The sequence below is a fragment of the Sturnus vulgaris genome, chromosome 16 (genome assembly GCF_052056855.1).
Source record: "Sturnus vulgaris isolate bStuVul1 chromosome 16, bStuVul1.hap1, whole genome shotgun sequence".
Classification (NCBI taxonomy): Eukaryota; Metazoa; Chordata; class Aves; order Passeriformes; family Sturnidae; genus Sturnus; species Sturnus vulgaris.
Window position 1 is genome coordinate 7756200 of NC_142258.1, and position 16467 is coordinate 7772666.

The window sequence follows — 16467 nt, forward strand, 5'->3', positions numbered from 1 at the left end:
TGGAAGAAGCACATTCACTTGGGGCAGCCTGCTTCTCCTCAAAGCAGTGGCATGTGACAAAGGCTGGCTTAGACACAAGACTGCTCAATACTCCACTCAGCAAATATTTTCCTGTCATTTCTTTGTGCTACAAGCTGGAGGGAGCTCACAGGCTGAAGGCAGAAGAAGAAAGGAGACTGGCTGCCTTGCTTAATTGGTCACCTGCCACACATGAGTACAATAAACCCATCAACACCGCCAGGGCTCTCTCTCCAGGACAGTACCTCAGCCCAAAAAATTAAAAGAAATTTGTTTAAAGGGATACAGTATTGAAAATCTTTATTTTTCTGAAATCAATAAGACTGCATCCACTGGAAAAACATTCATGTGAGAATAGAGCCAAAATTCTGTTACTATTCCAAAGCACAGCCATGAATACACCAAAGGTAATTTCAACTAAATTAGGGTGAATTGATATCAGCATCATTTCCTCTACATGGAGATGGGGATCAAATGTAACCATCGGCATTAATTAGGGGAACTAGTCACTTGATTGTGCATATATTCAAGGGTTCCCCCGGGTTTCTGGAAAATCAGCCCAGTCTGTGCTTTTCAGGGATGCACATGACCTGAAAAGGAATCACTTAATTTCATGGCCTCGAGATACAAAAGGGCAATTTCAGTTTTTGGCAAGAGAATGAAGTTGGGTCTGAAAGATGGGGTGCTCATTTAGATCAAAGTCCTGGACAGCCAGCACAGTGCAGCCAGCTCACAGATCAATGCCCAAGATACTTTTTGAGTCTCTTAGTAACTGGAGTTGATCGATGCTTTGAGAGACTGTTCATGGCTCACCCCATCTCAGCTTCCTGGTGATGGGAGCCATGCAGGCTCTGCAAGGGGCAGGGTAGTGACATAATGAACTCCTGTAAAGTGAATTTGAATCAGTTCAGTTCTTTGAATGTATTTTCCCATTTTCCCTGTTGCCTTCTTTACGCAGTATTATTGTTCAGCAGCAGTAAATTCATCATCAAGTGCAGGCAGACTGCAAGGACACAGGGCCAAGAGAAGCTGGCAGGCAGGGAGCACGAGGAAGGCGTGTGAGCAGGTTTGAGTGTTTGTGCAGATCTGCACAAACATCAGCCTGAGCAAGGCAGAAAACATCCCTGTGCTGCTGCTCCCAGCACCAACCCCTTAACACCCTGCCACAGCTGCTGGCTCTGCCTTGCCACCTCTCCAGTATTAATACCATAACATAATTAATATCATAATTGCCACCGTAACTCACACCACTCAACAGCCACACCAGACACCAGGATCCTCCCAACACCTGTCTGAGGACAGAGAGGAAGGAACAGACCTGTCAATCCCACCTATGAAAGGACCAAGAGTTCTTCTAGAGATGAGTGGATGCAAGGGCCCAGATTGCCCCAGCTCCTCATGGCCATCAGCTCCTAACCCTGCCAGGCACAGGCTTCACCCAAACCACACACAGCACATCTGAAGTCCTTTCCAGGCAGACACTGTCCTCTCCACCTTCCTAGGGGATCCTCAGGCTGCAGATACTCCTGAGAGAGGCTGTACCAAAAGCAGCATGACTTCAGTGTGCAGGGAAAAAGGAGTCTCCCTCTCTCCAAGCCAGGGCAAGGGAGCACCTCTCTGCAAGGGAGGCTGAAGGGAGCAAGGACAGGAAGGTCCACACAGCCTTTCCTAGACCAGAGCCTTCCTGGCTGCAGGCAGAGCCCAGCTGTGTTAAACACAATGTCGTGTGCATTCCCCAGGATGCAGCAGTTCAGTTACACTCGAAGAAACATTGTGCCCTGTGCAATTGAGGCCAGGTGACACAGGTGACACCCACTGTCCTTCCTGCTGGGGTTCAGTGGCTGTGCAGGCAGAGGTCAAAATCCCCAAAACCAGGAGGCAGAGTGGAAGGAACTACAGCCTCACCATGGCCAGAGCCATGGCCCCGTGATGCTGCTGTCAGAGCAGGATGGATCCTGCCAGCCAATGCTGCTGGGAGGGATAATCACTGAAGCCAGGTAAAGTCTGTGCAGGTTCTTGTTGGGAAAACAAACGCTCCAATTCAACGTGAGGGAAAGTGCAGGGAGCAGGGAATCTCCCTGAAACCTCTGTTCCATGCATGCCTTTAGCTTTCGGTGGCATCGCAGCACCATCTGTTGGGAATGCATGGAAGCCGGCCAGGCTGCTCCGCAGCTCCCAGGGATGCTGGGACAGGCACCGTGCCCTGCTCACACGGACGGGCAGGGTGCCCACAGAAGCCCCAGTGCCCTGGCTCACCCCTGTGGTTATCACCCAGAGGCTGGTAAACGTGTGCCTCCCCCTCAGAAGACAACCTTTTAAAACCCTATCAAATCTGACATCCACCCCACACCAGGGTGCTCCTTCCTGCTGCTGGACCTGGTGACTGCATCCACAGGAGGACACAGACATGGCCCTCAGCAGTGAAACGTGAAATGCAGGAGCCTCATGAAGAAGAGATGTCAGAGAGGGGTCACTACATCCTGAGCCCGTGCCACAAGCTGCACAGACAGCACGGCTCATTGGAAATTGCTCAGCAGGTGATAGATTTCCTCTAAATACAAAATATAGCCCTTTCTTACCGTTTGTTTGGACACAGAGCTGATCTTTACACTTGGAAAGGTTGACACAGGTTGAAACAAAGAAGTACATATGCATTATGGCTTTCTCATGGGAGATCTCTAATTTCTTGTCTGAAATTCAGTAGGGCAGGCCAAATGGCACAAACCTTCATCCTCCCTCCCTCCCTCCCCACCAGCAGGCACAGTGCCCTTGCAGCAGTGAAGCAGTCGTGATGGCAGAGCAAGAGTGTTACCTCTGGGAAAGGTGAGAACGCTGTAGTGGACCTTGTACAGAGGAGAGTCCATGTTTGGACTTGGCCTGATCACCTACTGCCTGCCCAAACTATTCTAAACTTCATTTTCACTGAGAAAAGCCCTTCTCAACGCCCTGTGCCAGCTTTAGGGGTTTCAGAGCAGTGAACCCTGCCCTGGGGGCTGAGCTCCACAGCTGAAGCATTCGCTCCCCTGGGCATTCCTGCCGTGTCCTCTCTGGGCTGTGCCCACACGTGTCACTAAACCAGCACTAGCACTGCCCCTTCCTACTGCTGCCCTGGCAGAACTGCCCCTGCCCTGCATCCTGCAGCTCTCTAAACACATCTCAGTTTAACAGGTAACAAAAAGAACTGGGTCTGATTCCCTGTGCTGCTGTGTGGCCTCGCTGTGCCCAGTGCCTGCAGGGCTGTTGCCATGTGGCTGCCGTGGCCATCCAGCACAGGGATGCAGCTGGAGCATTCCTGCTTCACCTGCTCCAAGTCAGCAGCACCTGGTGATTCCTGGGCAGGCCTGAATGTACCAGCCTGGTGACTCTCCTTCTGCTTCATCCCCAGTACCTGCAGTGACACAGGCTCCACTGCTACAGCCAGATTCCTTCTCTGCATTCATGCACTGCCTTCCTCCCCTGTATTTCCATTTTATGTAATTTGCCATGTCAAAAGAGCCCTTACATAACCACAGCCACCCCAGGCACATGTCTGGAAACACATGCATGCCTCCCCTCTCTGTCAATTGTGATCTTTTGCACATGGATGGATTCAGCCCTTATCCAGGAACTACTAAAAATAAAGAAACCACACTGGCAAACATCAGGGACTCACAGAGCTTGGCATAACAGTTTTTCATGTCTCTCACAGACAGTGTCTCTACACTGGAACATAAAGACCTGGGCACAACACGTGCCACTGGGAAAACAAAAACTTGCTTTACCAAGTCACCTTCCCTGCACTCAAGCAGAGCAATCTTTCTTAATGAAAATGTTCTTTTTTTAATCTTTGCAAGTGAACAGATCTGTGTGTAAGCCATCCATACAGACCTGTACAGAGGCTAGAAACACTTTGGACAAAGTTATTTTTTAATCATCTAAGTGATTCCATTGATTTTCCTGGGCTACTTGCATATCTAAATTAAACTGAACATTTGCATAACTTTTGCCCAAAAGTTTACTGTCTAAAAGCATTGGCACAACTCCCCATGAGATCAGCTTTATCACTGGCACAGGGACTCACATTGGCTGCTCACACAGGTCATTTGCAGGGGCAGAGTATCACTTACAGAAGGAACAAGCTGGAGCCTGTTGTGCAGGGGTGAACCCAAGGGGCACTTTGGCACCCACTTCAGGGAAAGTCAGATCAGGGTCTAGATAACCATGGCCATGATTTGTTTGCAAAGCCAAGAGATGCTCACTCCACCTGACCAGGCACTGCAGCCTCACTTGTCTCTCACAGCAAGGATTTGTAGTTTCTTTTTCTGTTCATCTCCTTGCTCTGCTACCACGTCCCTTGTGTCCTAGCAGGTGGCTCTTCTGCCATCAGGAACTGCAAAGCTGTTAACTCCATGCTGAAAGGAGATGGGATCTGATCACATCTGTTAAAATTATTTTGGACACATACAACTTCCAGAATGCTGAAGGCAAACAGTTGTTTCTTTCTTTTTATATTCAGCATTTCATTTTACAAGGCTCATTGCAGCAGTTCTTCAATGCCCACACAGACTACTAAAGCATTGTCTGGCCTGAAAATCTTCCTAATTTATGAGATGATATCAAAGCCTTGGACTTGGGAGGCTGTGCTGACATCAGTCCATCTAATGATGGTCTTTTTGGAAGGATCGCAGATTGTGTTAGGGTTATTGATGGTGATGGAGTCACCACATGGAGGCCAATCAGTCACTAATCATTTACTTACATGAATGACTTTTCCAGCCCAGCAATTCAGCTGGCACAGAAATGACAGTGGCTTTCTCCTGCTTGGATTTGGGTCGAGCTGGGCTTTGTCCAGACCTGGACATCAGCTCACTGTCAGCCCCTGGGCAGGACTCTCTCTCTAAGATTCCCAGCAGCGAGGCTGAAGTGCCTGGCAGGTCACACTGCCTGGGCCACTGGAGATACTCAGCATTTAGAGAAAGGCAGGAGAGCAGGGGATCTGGGGACAGGAGATGCATTATTTTGCACTCTTTTGCACTGAGATGCTTATTTTGCTATTTTTACCTTTTTTTTTTTTTTTAGTGAAATGGATGCAATTTGAGTATGACTTAAGTTACAGTGTTGAATTTAGACTGTCCACCCTAGAAAAGTCACCACATTTAGGTAAAACTGTTGTGTTCCTGGTGGAAAAATTCAGACAAAAACTAGTCTGAATTTCCTATGGATATTACTATGAATTCAGCCCACCATGTGCTCAGCTGCCCCTCCTCAGACACGCAGGTATTGGGTTGCCACCGGGCTGCTCTCTGGCTCCTGACTATGCACACATCGCAGTAATCCACATCTTTGGGGTGGCTTTGGGAAGGAACAACTAATCCAGCTGTAAGAAACCACACTACTCAGTATTTTGACAGAAAGTTTTCCGGCAGCTCTAATGAAAAATCAGAAATCCCCACGAGCCCCCTTTGGCTGCCACCTCCCCACCCCCGCCCGGCTGCTTGCCTCGGGAGAGCTCCCCGTCTTACGAGCATTAATTAATTAAGCTCCTTGCACACTTCAGCTGCTCTGAGGTGAGGCCAGGATTTCTGGATCGCTTCCCTGCCGTGTGAGCGCAGCCGTGCACGGGAGCGCAGCGCTCCCGGCTGCGGGCAGAGAGCAGAGCAGGGGATGCTGCCCTGGGCAGGAGAGCAGAGCAGGGGATGCTGCCCTGGGAAGGAGAGCAGAGCAGGGAATTCTGCACTGGGAAGGAGAGCAGAGCAGGGGATGCTGCCCTGGGCAGGAGAGCAGAGCAGGGGATGCTGCCCCGGGAAGGAGAACAGAGCAGGGGATGCTGTCCCTGTAGAACCACGGCTCTGTGTGTGGCCACACCAGCAGGAGTGATGGGGAAATGTGCTTGGGAATCTGGAGACAGGTGGAGTTTGCTTAAGCTCAGTGCCTTCCTCCTGTTTAGAACGGTGGATGGGCTTTTTCTAAACTGACTGTTTTACTTTAAAAGTTAAGGTCTCTGTAATAGGAGAACTACATTCTGAAGGATCAGCAGCCTAAGCGCTCATCTAAGCCCTTCATTGTACTGTTAGCACTGAGAGAAAACACCAAATCATTTTTCTTTGCATTTTCCCAAAGATATAATTCAATCAACCTCAGTCTCAGTTAAAGCAAAGCAAATGTTGAGCAGGGATAGGGAATCACAATGCAGTGCACACAAACTTAAGCCTGTTTTTCTCCTGAAAGCCTCCTGGCTTCCCACAGATCCTCCACATCTCTGCTCTCAAGTGCACAGGACTGTCCTAGGAATAAATGCATGAAGGCTGCATGTCCTGAGCTGCAGTGATAGGTGGGACCATAACATAGAGCAAATGCCATGCCAGATTTACAGAAAAAATTGCATAGAACTGTTAATGAGAGAAGCTAGGCTCATTTAGCTTCAAACAACATCTAAGTGAGTTGATCCTTATAGATTCCCATTTCCTGCTGAGGCACAAGGACCTTGCTGGCCAAACACAAGTTTACCTCTGAGCCATCCACATTCCTGGGTGTCAAAGTCAGGAACTGGGATCTGGCAGCTGTGGTCCCACACAGAGCCCATCATGCTCTGCACAAACACACAGCAAGGACATGAGCATTGACATAAATATGCTCCTATTTTTGCTGGGGTGACACTGAGCTGCCAGTGACAGATGCCAGGGGTAACCCTGCAGACTCAGGGACCAGCACAGGAGGATGCTTTGGTGGGAGGCAGCCTGATGCAGTGCAGTGCTTAGCAGCAGTTTGGGTAAAAATGTTAAATTCACCCTAATTTTTAAAGTCTGGTTCAGTATAGAAAAGTCTCTTCAGATTGACCAACAAATAATATTTGAATAACCAATCCATCTTTTGTGGTCAGTCACCAGCCTCCCTATTTACCCCATACATCCCCTCTGTCTACTCAACCCTGCTCTTAACTTTTGCTGTGGGATTTTAAACCTGAACTTGGAAATTTTATTTTACCATCTTTATTTCCCACCTTCCTTTCCTTTCTCATGTAACTGACACCATATATCAAAACATTACAATGCTTCATAAAGCTGCTGTGAAACCAAAAGCCCTCTGGCTTAGGAGTCTTCCTCAGCAAACTTTGTCAGCTCCCCCAGTTCCAGGAAAGTAAAGCTGGGTCGAGTCAACAGCACAGCTTGTGACAGCACCAAGCATCCATCTCTGGGGATAAACAAGTTATTTGCATGCTTTTCCACTCTTCACCACCGTGCTTTCCAGCCACTGCAAATAGTAAAACAAAGCCACGCTTCATCCTGCTGGCCAGAGGCCTCCATCTTCTGAGGGTGCAATGGCAAACAACAGGCAACTGAATTCTCTCTCAAATATAAGCAAAACAATGATTCAACCCAGTTGTTTTGGGTTTTTGTCCACATGTACAAATTAACCTGCCAGATTAGCAAGCATCAATATTATGTGGGCGCATTGCTGTGTGCAGCACCTGGGCTGTGTTTGCAGGCAGCTGGAGCTCACTCACCCCCAGGAGTCTGCACTGGCCAGGTCAGAGCTGGAAAATACTTGCAGTGCCATGACCCCTGAGGGACTTGCTAACAAACACCGTGCTGCTTGCATCCCTGCTTGCAAAATCAAACACCTCGAATGCACTTCCAGGCTTCAATCTCCACCTGTGGCAGCCCAGCTCCTGCCCTAGGGCACAGTCCCTGGTCCTGCTGCCAGCTGGGAGCACTGCAGGGCTGGGGTGCACAGCCAACAAATGCTGCCCTTCCAGGGATGCTGCAGAGACAGTCTGTGTGCACACATCCCATTTAAACACAGACTTTCTGCCTGGGCAGCACCTGCTTGGATATTGTTCCTTAAGGTCAAGAGTTCGTGAAATTCAACCATTAATATTTCTAAAATTAAGTTTATAATTTTCTGTCTGTTCAGTTCCTTCATTTTAGATCCAGAAGATAGAAAGGGCCTTTTATTCTCCCCTACTGCAATGTTAACCCCAAAAAAGAGCAGAAACCAGAAGGATCCTGGAGGAACATGACACTCAATGGCTTCAGAAACATCAAATGTCCTCCAAAGCCCCTTTCAATAGCAGCCAGATTTGCAGCCTGAACCTGAACAAAACAAAATCCCTCTGTGCCATGTAGGAGGAACATCAGCTGGCCAAAGGGAGGGGGAGGAAAAGGGCCACATTTCTGCAGCTGTGCTAGCTAGGTATCTTTGCTAATGATAATTTAATCCATACCCCACTGGTCTGGCTGTGTCTGGTGGCACTGAGTGCCCCTTCAAAAGCTGCTGTCTCACTGTGAGCCTCAGACTCTCCAGTTTTCCAGCTGGCTGCAGTGAGGACAACCTGCCCTTCCACAGCTCCGGGGGAGGCAGAGGAAGGGCCCAAAGTCCTGCCCAAGAGGCAGGAGGGAGCAGCTTGGGCTGCCTCTTGTCAGCAGGGCAGTGGCTCCTGTAAAAGCAGACAAATGAGTGTCTCTGGCCTTTCATTGCCTCTCAAAGTGTGACAGCAGTGGCATCCTGCACCAAAGAGAGAGGGTGAAAGGTGCAGACCTTTTGGATTAGGTACACCTAAACCTCTCCCTTGTGGTGAGCTCCATGAAGAAGATGAAAAGGCTTCTGACCTCAAACAGCCAGGCGTCACCTGAAAGGGAAAAAAAAAGACACTTAACTTTCTAAACAAATTCAAAGTCAAACGACTGATGGCAGAACATGCTGCTCTCTGCCTACCCTATTTCAAGGCTTGGCTGCGAGTCAGTGGCGTTTGAGCTGCAGCCAGCTGTGCCTGAGGATCCCTGGGGAGCCCCAAGCCTGGCTGCTGTCTGCCCACGCCTCTGCAGTGTCCTGATCTCTGTGAGACAGGGTGGATGCTGTGCTGCACACTGCAGGTCATGGCTGAGTCTCCCCAAAACACAGCACCTTCTCCCAGGCTGCCCAGCTCAGCTGGTGTGGTTCCCCCTCTCCTCCCCAGCCAAAGGCAGCATTCCTCAGGACAGCTACCGAGGAACATCCTGCATCCATAGCACAAGAGCTTCACTCTCCTTCCTCAACAACCTCGGTCAAAAATGCTGGGCCTTGACCAAGCCCCAACAACATCAGCTGTGTCAGCCCCAAGCCATGGGTAAATGTTCATATATTTATATGAAATACAAGAGCAGTTAGCAGTCCCTGGTAACTCTGTGCCAGGATGGGTTCATCTCACTGTGACAGCCCTGTCACCAGAAACATCACCAAGTCCAGACAAACTTCAGGTGATAAAAACTGTAATGCAGCACAAGGGTTTTCTTTTTGACCTTCAATTCTCCCTTTTGCTGAGATCACAGCTTCTCACAGCTTGAGCAGTCTCTTTGCTGGATCCATTTGTGACGTGTAATGTTTTTGCCCAAACTCCATTTCCTTCCTTCCTTCCAAAGCATTAAGATTTGCTAATGACTCAGCCTCAATAAAACACAGCAAGGACCATCAAAATGTATGTGCAATTCAGGGATAAAATTCACAGGCTACATTCTTTAGGCTAGAATCTCCACTGCCCTTTATTTTCCCTCAAAAAGAATATTAACTCACACTAGGTCTCGGTGCAAAGTAAACCTACCAGCAAAAGAGAAGTTTTAAAGGGAATCTATCTGCATGTAATAAATGAAGTGATAGATGGGACTGCAGAGGCTGTGATGGCCCTGGAGAGCCCTGGCCCCCAAACCTGTACAGGACTTAGAGCAGCAGTGCTCCCCAGCCACCCTCTGCCTGAACAGAGATCCCAGCAGCTCCCAGGAAATCACTTGCAGCAGAGCGTGGGTGGAAAGCAGAGAAGGAAACCACGGGGATTTTTTCTAGTTTAGCATTCACAAATTTGAAAAGAGCATTTCAGGCAAAGCCTCATTTATTCTCAATGAAGATGGAGAGGCTGTGGTTTTTCTCTCTTGGTATTTGAGAATTGGCCCCAGGGTCTACCTGGTTGTGAACCAGAGCTCTTCAAGTTCTCTTGGCACAAAATGGCCTTGAAGTGCTTTTCTCTTTACAACAGTGCATGAGAAGGGAAAAGGGAGGTGACTCTGGGGCAGGTAAATGGCATTATCTGTCCTGTACAGGGGTGGAGACTGAGACTCAGCATCCTGTATTAATCCACCAGTTTCAAAAGTCTGTCATGATATGCATTTGAAATCTGATCCTCAATTCTTTGAAGTTATGCTTTTCACTGAATTTAATGGAATTTCGCATAGTCTCTAATCTCTCTGGTTTTCTTTTTAAGCAGCCACTTGCTTTCAGAAGACATTCATCCAGGCACCCAGTGTTCTCTAACAACAACAAAGCTTGGAAGTGTCCGAGCACAAGAACAGAGTGAAGGGAAATAAAGGTAAATTATAAACCCCAAAAAACAACCATCCAGTAAAAACCCCACCGAACAAATAACTCTAGTTTCTAATAAGAAATAAAAATACGGCCACTTTGCATAAATTCAGTGCAAGGGATTGACTCCAGACACAGTCTAAAAGTATCTTTAAAGTGCATGAAATCTATTTTTTACAGATGTGAACTAAGAGGCTTATGGAAAAACATCCATAAAAAAACTCTTCTTTAAAGTTTCAGTACGACATGTGGCACTGAACTTGAGGGTTACTTTAGACATGCTTTCAGGCAGCAATACCCTTGTGTAACACCAAGTGAGCTGAGGATAATTGTAGTGAAACAGCCTCTATGGCACCAGCTTTCCTTTCCTATCAGCAATCCTGCAGGATGCTGGTAACACAGCTCAGTTATGTAAGAAAAAAACACAGATTACAGGTGCAGTTCAGCACCTGTTGTACAGCTCAGAACTTATTTCTGTGTCTGAAACAGAAAAATCACAACTGAACGATGCATTTCAGGTGCTGCAGTAACCTGCTCTCAGGTTTGGGGGGGAACAGGGAAGCACTTCTCAAAACGAGGAGAATAAACCACCCTCAAACCCTTATTCCAGCTGAGAATTCAGACTTGCTCAGATTTACACCAGCTGAGATTCTGGCCCAAAGACTGGCAGAAAATGAGCTATCAGTGACAACAGATGGAAGGGCAGGACAAGGGCAGGGCTGAAAGAGCTTTTCAGAGCAATTCTTTTCCCTTCCTGTAAAAGCTGTAGTGAAAATCTTCAGTAAAGGTCCTTTGATTCCTGTTGAGCTCTGCTGGTCAATACAAAGATGTGACCCTTTCTTAAGGTCGGCCTGTATCCATGGTCTAATGTGCCAGAGGCAGGATTACCAGTTTTTGTATCCTTTTTATTTTCCTTTCCCTTGCTTATTGGTTATGGCTTAGTTTCCCATACTTAAGCTCAGTTAAATTTACTGGAACCAGCATTTTACCCTACATGTTCACTGTGATGAGAACCTTGTTTCCTTTGCATTAAAACTCCATTAAATTTAGATGTTTTATAAATGAGGACGCTTTCCTGCTCTACCTCCATTTACAGAATCACCATTCTGTTTAGAGTTAGATAAACCAGGAACATCTCAATGTGTAATTTCTAAAGGCAAACCCGAGTATTTAATCCATCAGTTTCTGAGGTTGTTCCCGAGATCCTGGCGAGCTTCTCCCTGGCCAGCAGGTGACAGTCTCAGCAACAGAAACCCTGAGCACATCCCGAAGAGGGGATTGTTCAATCATCTGCGAGGATACAAACGTTATTTTTTTGGATTTAGATACACAGTCCACAAAAGGGGGCAATATTTTTTCACCAAACATGCCAGTTAAGAGAAAGGCCAGAAAAAAATTCCGGGTGTGATTCTCCACTTCCCTGAGGAGATATTACAGATAAGGACTTTAATGACACTGCAGTCAAGAGGTACCAGCACCATTCTTAGCAGCATTCAGAAAAAACCCTTTACACCTCAGCATAGGTGTGAAACCAGCAGCTGTAAATAAAAGCACTTATAAATCAAGCCTATTTGAAGCATAAGTGCATTCAAGGGTGACACAGTTTTTCTGGCTGATAACTTCGATGTGTTCAGGAGGGAACTGGATGTAGGGAATCTCTATGTGCATTGTAGGTGACTGTAACAATTCCCTGCAGAGTCACCATCCACAGTTACACACCAGAAGGAAGCCCAAGGTTCTCCAGCAGAACTTGCTGTTCTTGGCCATGGTCACTATCTCCCCAACACATTCAGTTTTAAGGAAGTTTTCTCATGCTCAGAACAGAAAGCCACAAACCATTTGCTTGATCTAATTTATTTTAATACAACTGAGACTTTGCCTGTGCAAAGGTCAAGTATAAACATTTTAAATCTAAATGGTTTGGCCAGTTTGAGATTAATCTAGTCAGAGCCTCAGAGAGGCTATAGCAATAACTTAATATACCAGAGATATGCTGATTTAAATACCTGCCTTTGGTGGTTTTCCTTGTGAAATGAAGATTTGAAGGTGTGCAAATTCCCAATCATAAGGATTTTAATCACATGCCTGGTGTCACAGACCATCTTGATTCAAATTGTGTTTTAACTGAATTTTACCAGCTGCATTAAATCAGAAAACTTGTCCATGTTTCTCTACAGTTTAGAGAAAGCATTTATGGATTACTAATGTGATAAAGGAATGTGTTGAGAAAACAAACAAATATCATATTGACTGCATTGTAAATCTCACCTGCATCACTGCTCCCTTGTGCTGTGCCTGTCAAATGGAGGAGATTCCTGCCCTCCCACACAGTCTATGTGCAAACAAGTGATGGGGTGAACCAGGACAGGTTGTATTTATTACCAAACAGAAAAGGAATTGTTAGTAGGTGCATTGTTTTAAAAGGGTGTCCTTACCTTGGTTTGTTTAACCCAAGCTGACAAAACAGGAATAATTTGGATTTGAATGTGGATGTGACATCCAATACTATGGCCAGTTACCCACACTCTCTGTCCTGAGAGCACCCTTCTTTTGTGCCATGGATAGAAGTTTTTCCAGATTATGTTTCTCCATAATGTTTCAATAATTCTTTCATTCTCTGTCCTCCATGCATCCATCTCCTTCCTGACACCCATCTTTTTCTTCATAGTGATTGCAAGATTCTCCTTCTTTCATTTCCCCTTCTCCCCTTTTCCTCACTAACCCCATTTGGTGTCTCAGACCATTTCACGGAAAACTGTGGAAAGCAGACTCTGTCCTGGGCAGTGCCAGGAGTGACCTGTGACACCCTCTGCAGTAACAGAAACCATCTCATGGTGGTCACACAAATCTTGCTGTCTCCTTGATGCTGCCAACCAATGGGAGCACCAGGATTTGTATCCTGCCCTGAGAAAAAGCAGGGCAAGTATTAGGCAAACTAATCACGTTGCAGGGATTTGTGTAATGAAAAGTACCTCTGCTCGGGGCTCAGAAATGGTGTGAATCAACCACACGCCATTGCCAGGGGCAAATTCACCTGGTATCTCCTTATTCTTTTCTGTCAAATTCATTACTGTGGCATCTCAACCTCTAGGAACAGCTACCAGAGCCTGGCCACCCCGTGGTTAAGGCACAGGGTCTGTCTCAGGGCAATCTAAAGTGATTTACACAGGGCTGGCTTCCCCCTGTGCTGTGCAGCCCTGTCTGTGCCTGGGGCTCTACACATCCCTAATGCAAACAAAGTAATGCAGACTTAATGATCGCTGTCATTTCCATGTGCCTACTGCTGATCTCTTAATGAAATATTCCACTTAAATTGCACTGGCACAAGCACAGCTCCGTGCTGGCAGGAGCTGCAAAACCGGAGTACCCAGTGAAAAGGTTCTGCAGTACAAAGGAAAGCTGGTAGTGAAACACTGCTCGACTGTTTCTGTGCCTGCTCCTGCAATAAACACAACACCTGCCAGGCTTTCTGAAGGGTAAGGAGAGAATAGAGGATGGAAATTGACTTTACCTCAGGTTGGGATACGGGAAAACCGGCTGAAATGAGGGTGACAGTTTGTGGGGATATGGATTTGGCATTCATGGATGGGTGAGTGGTGTCCACTCAGTGCTGCTGTAACAGCCTTGCTCCCTCCTGTCAAATCCTGCTGCTGCAGGAGAGAAACATTGGGAACATGCAGTACCACACAGACTCTTTTTTTACCTATTGTCACAAGCAGTAAACCAAATATTGGTGGGGGAAAGCTAAAAATCTATTCATTGACCAAATGTGTGTTGTAGAAAATAGGAGTAAAATGACTGAAAAGCAGTGGGGTTTTTAAAAGTTGACTATACTGTACACTGAGTCAAAAATAAAGACAAATAGATATCATACATGTTCTTCACTATTCCAGAGATGAACAAAAGCATCGAGCTTACCTTTCTTTAGGCCATCAGCTCTTGCAGAATTGCATGGCATAAGTGGAGTCTCTAAATTTTGCCTCTACTTTGGCCTTGCACACCTCACCCCTTCCCCAGTCTCCTCCAAGCACTGATCACATGCAAGCAGTCGCTGGCTACAGGCACTGCAGAGTCCCAGGAGCTGATGTAGGAGTAGAGAGCACCATCTGAAATCAGAGAATTCACACACTCTGCTTGGGTCACAGCACCCACTCCATCCTTCTACCTGCTCTCTCACAGTGGGGAAATGCTGAAGGTGCTGATGAGTTTGTGGTTGACTGATAGAAATACTTTTCCCCTAAATAAAAACCTATTTTAAGAGCATATATTTCAAAGCTAACTAGGTAGAAGGTAATGCAACAGGAGCTATGATTTAGTCCAGCTACTCTACCAAGTCCTCCTATAATTTCCTGGATGATTTGGAGTCCTTTCCACACTTTTTCATGGTAGCTAACACTAAAAACTGCTTCAGCAGGAGAGAAATCAGCCCTATTCTGTATTGATCCACTAGTGATAGTTGAGAGGGGCATTATCTTCCCTGTTCTATCAGTACAAGGCAAATGGGGGAGGCTGTTTCCTTCAGGGAACCAGAGCTGTGTTAGAGACACAGGAAGAAGGGAACAATGCCCAAGATTTGCATTTGCTGAAGGGCTCAGCACATTGCTCCCTTGTGAGCCAGCCAAGACCGACAGCACATGAATCCTTGTGATTCATCCTTCCCCCTGGTCTACCTCTCTGTATCCAGCACGGCACAGAGAACTCTGTGTGTTTATTTATACACAAAAAGGTCTTTACTTGGTACTGCAGTATTTGGGTGCTTGGCTCAGGCTCCCAAGATGGAGCAGGGGTACAGACTGATCTGTTAAACCAGTATTTTCCACTTTTCTGCCAGACTGCTGGGTGACCTTGGGCAGTTTACAGCGACTTCAAGTCTCACTACCTCAGTTTCTGTAAAATTATCCTGCTTAACTTTGAATGGAGGGTAGCTGTCAACTGATGCAAGGGGAGGGTATGTTGTTTACGTGTAACTCAAATAAAACCAATGCCTAAAACCTGAAAGCAGCAAGTAAGAGAAATTGAGAAAGAAAAGAGCAGAAATGTGAAATTGGTCCTCTGCCTCAGCTTTTCTCCACCTGCTGCCCTTCCTAAATACAGGCAATTACAGTCCAACTCCACCTTCCAATTTACTCCATGTCAGCCACGCTAAGTTCAGGTTACCCCCCAAGGCATCATAAATGACAGGGAAATAAGCCCATGCATGTTAGGAAGAGTCTCTTTAAAGGTTACAGCTCTGCTGTGCTGAAGAACGCACATTTCAGGGCAGATATTTCCCTTGGGAAGGCTCTGGATATGGAAACCTGGCAAGAAGGGCAGGTGAACAGGAAGGACACATTCCGGGCACTCCCTGTGCCTGCCCCCTGTCGTTAGTGGTTCAAGGGAAAACATAACCCAGGGATGAAAGGGTGCATAGCCCAGGGATGCACGACATAGTGAGACTGCCAGTCATGGACGTGTCAGGACTCTAAGCTGTTGAAAAGGCTCATGAGCTTCTGATGCTCAAGAACATCATATACAGAAGCTGTCTTTTCCTCCTACAAATAACTCCTCCAGGAGCCTGTAGGAAGCCCTGTCTAAGGGTTGTGACTGTCTCAGTGAACTGTGAGAAGCTGAAAAGCAGGACGCAGCTGCCCATCGGGGGCAGGAGGCAGACACGGAGCAGTGCCCAGCACCGCCTTTGCAGGACCTCCCGCGCTCGCAGGGGCTGATCCTGCGTGTCAAGTGCCACTCACACCGTACACAGGCTCCCAACCTTTTCCTTCCAAGTGTTTGTTTAGCTGTTGTCTCGGGCTGTGGCAGGTCGGAAGCTCTATCTGGAGAAGGTTTGAACGTATCCAGCCCCTTTCAAAATCCCCCGTTGTCGGATGGCTGAAAACCCCCACACCTGGCCATAGGTGTGTGCATGCTCACCCATCCTGCCCAGGAAGGGGTTCTCAGCCCTTGCCCTCGCACTCATTTGCGGACATAGGAGCAGGCAGGAATGCCGGTCCGTGTGCCTGCTCCCGCCCCGCGCTGTGTCCTGCCCTCCTGTCACCTGAGCACGTAGGGCTGCGGCCATGCCTGTGTCCCCTGTGCAGGTCCGCGCTTACGGCACCGATGCGTGCCCGGCTGCACCCGCAGCGCGGTGTGCGGGGGGCGGAGTGC

The 16467-nt window shown here is 47.4% G+C and overlaps 1 long non-coding RNA gene across 1 annotated transcript; it reads right to left on the bottom strand.

Annotated features, from left to right (window-relative positions):
* Positions 1-301: 301 nt before the first annotated feature.
* Positions 302-14894, bottom strand: LOC148221900 (uncharacterized). The gene is made up of 3 exons (XR_015807224.1): positions 14245-14894; positions 8536-8626; positions 302-902 (listed from the first exon to the last, which is right to left on the bottom strand). It is a non-coding gene; the product is annotated as an uncharacterized LOC148221900 (long non-coding RNA).
* Between the last annotated feature and the right edge of the window lie 1573 nt (positions 14895-16467).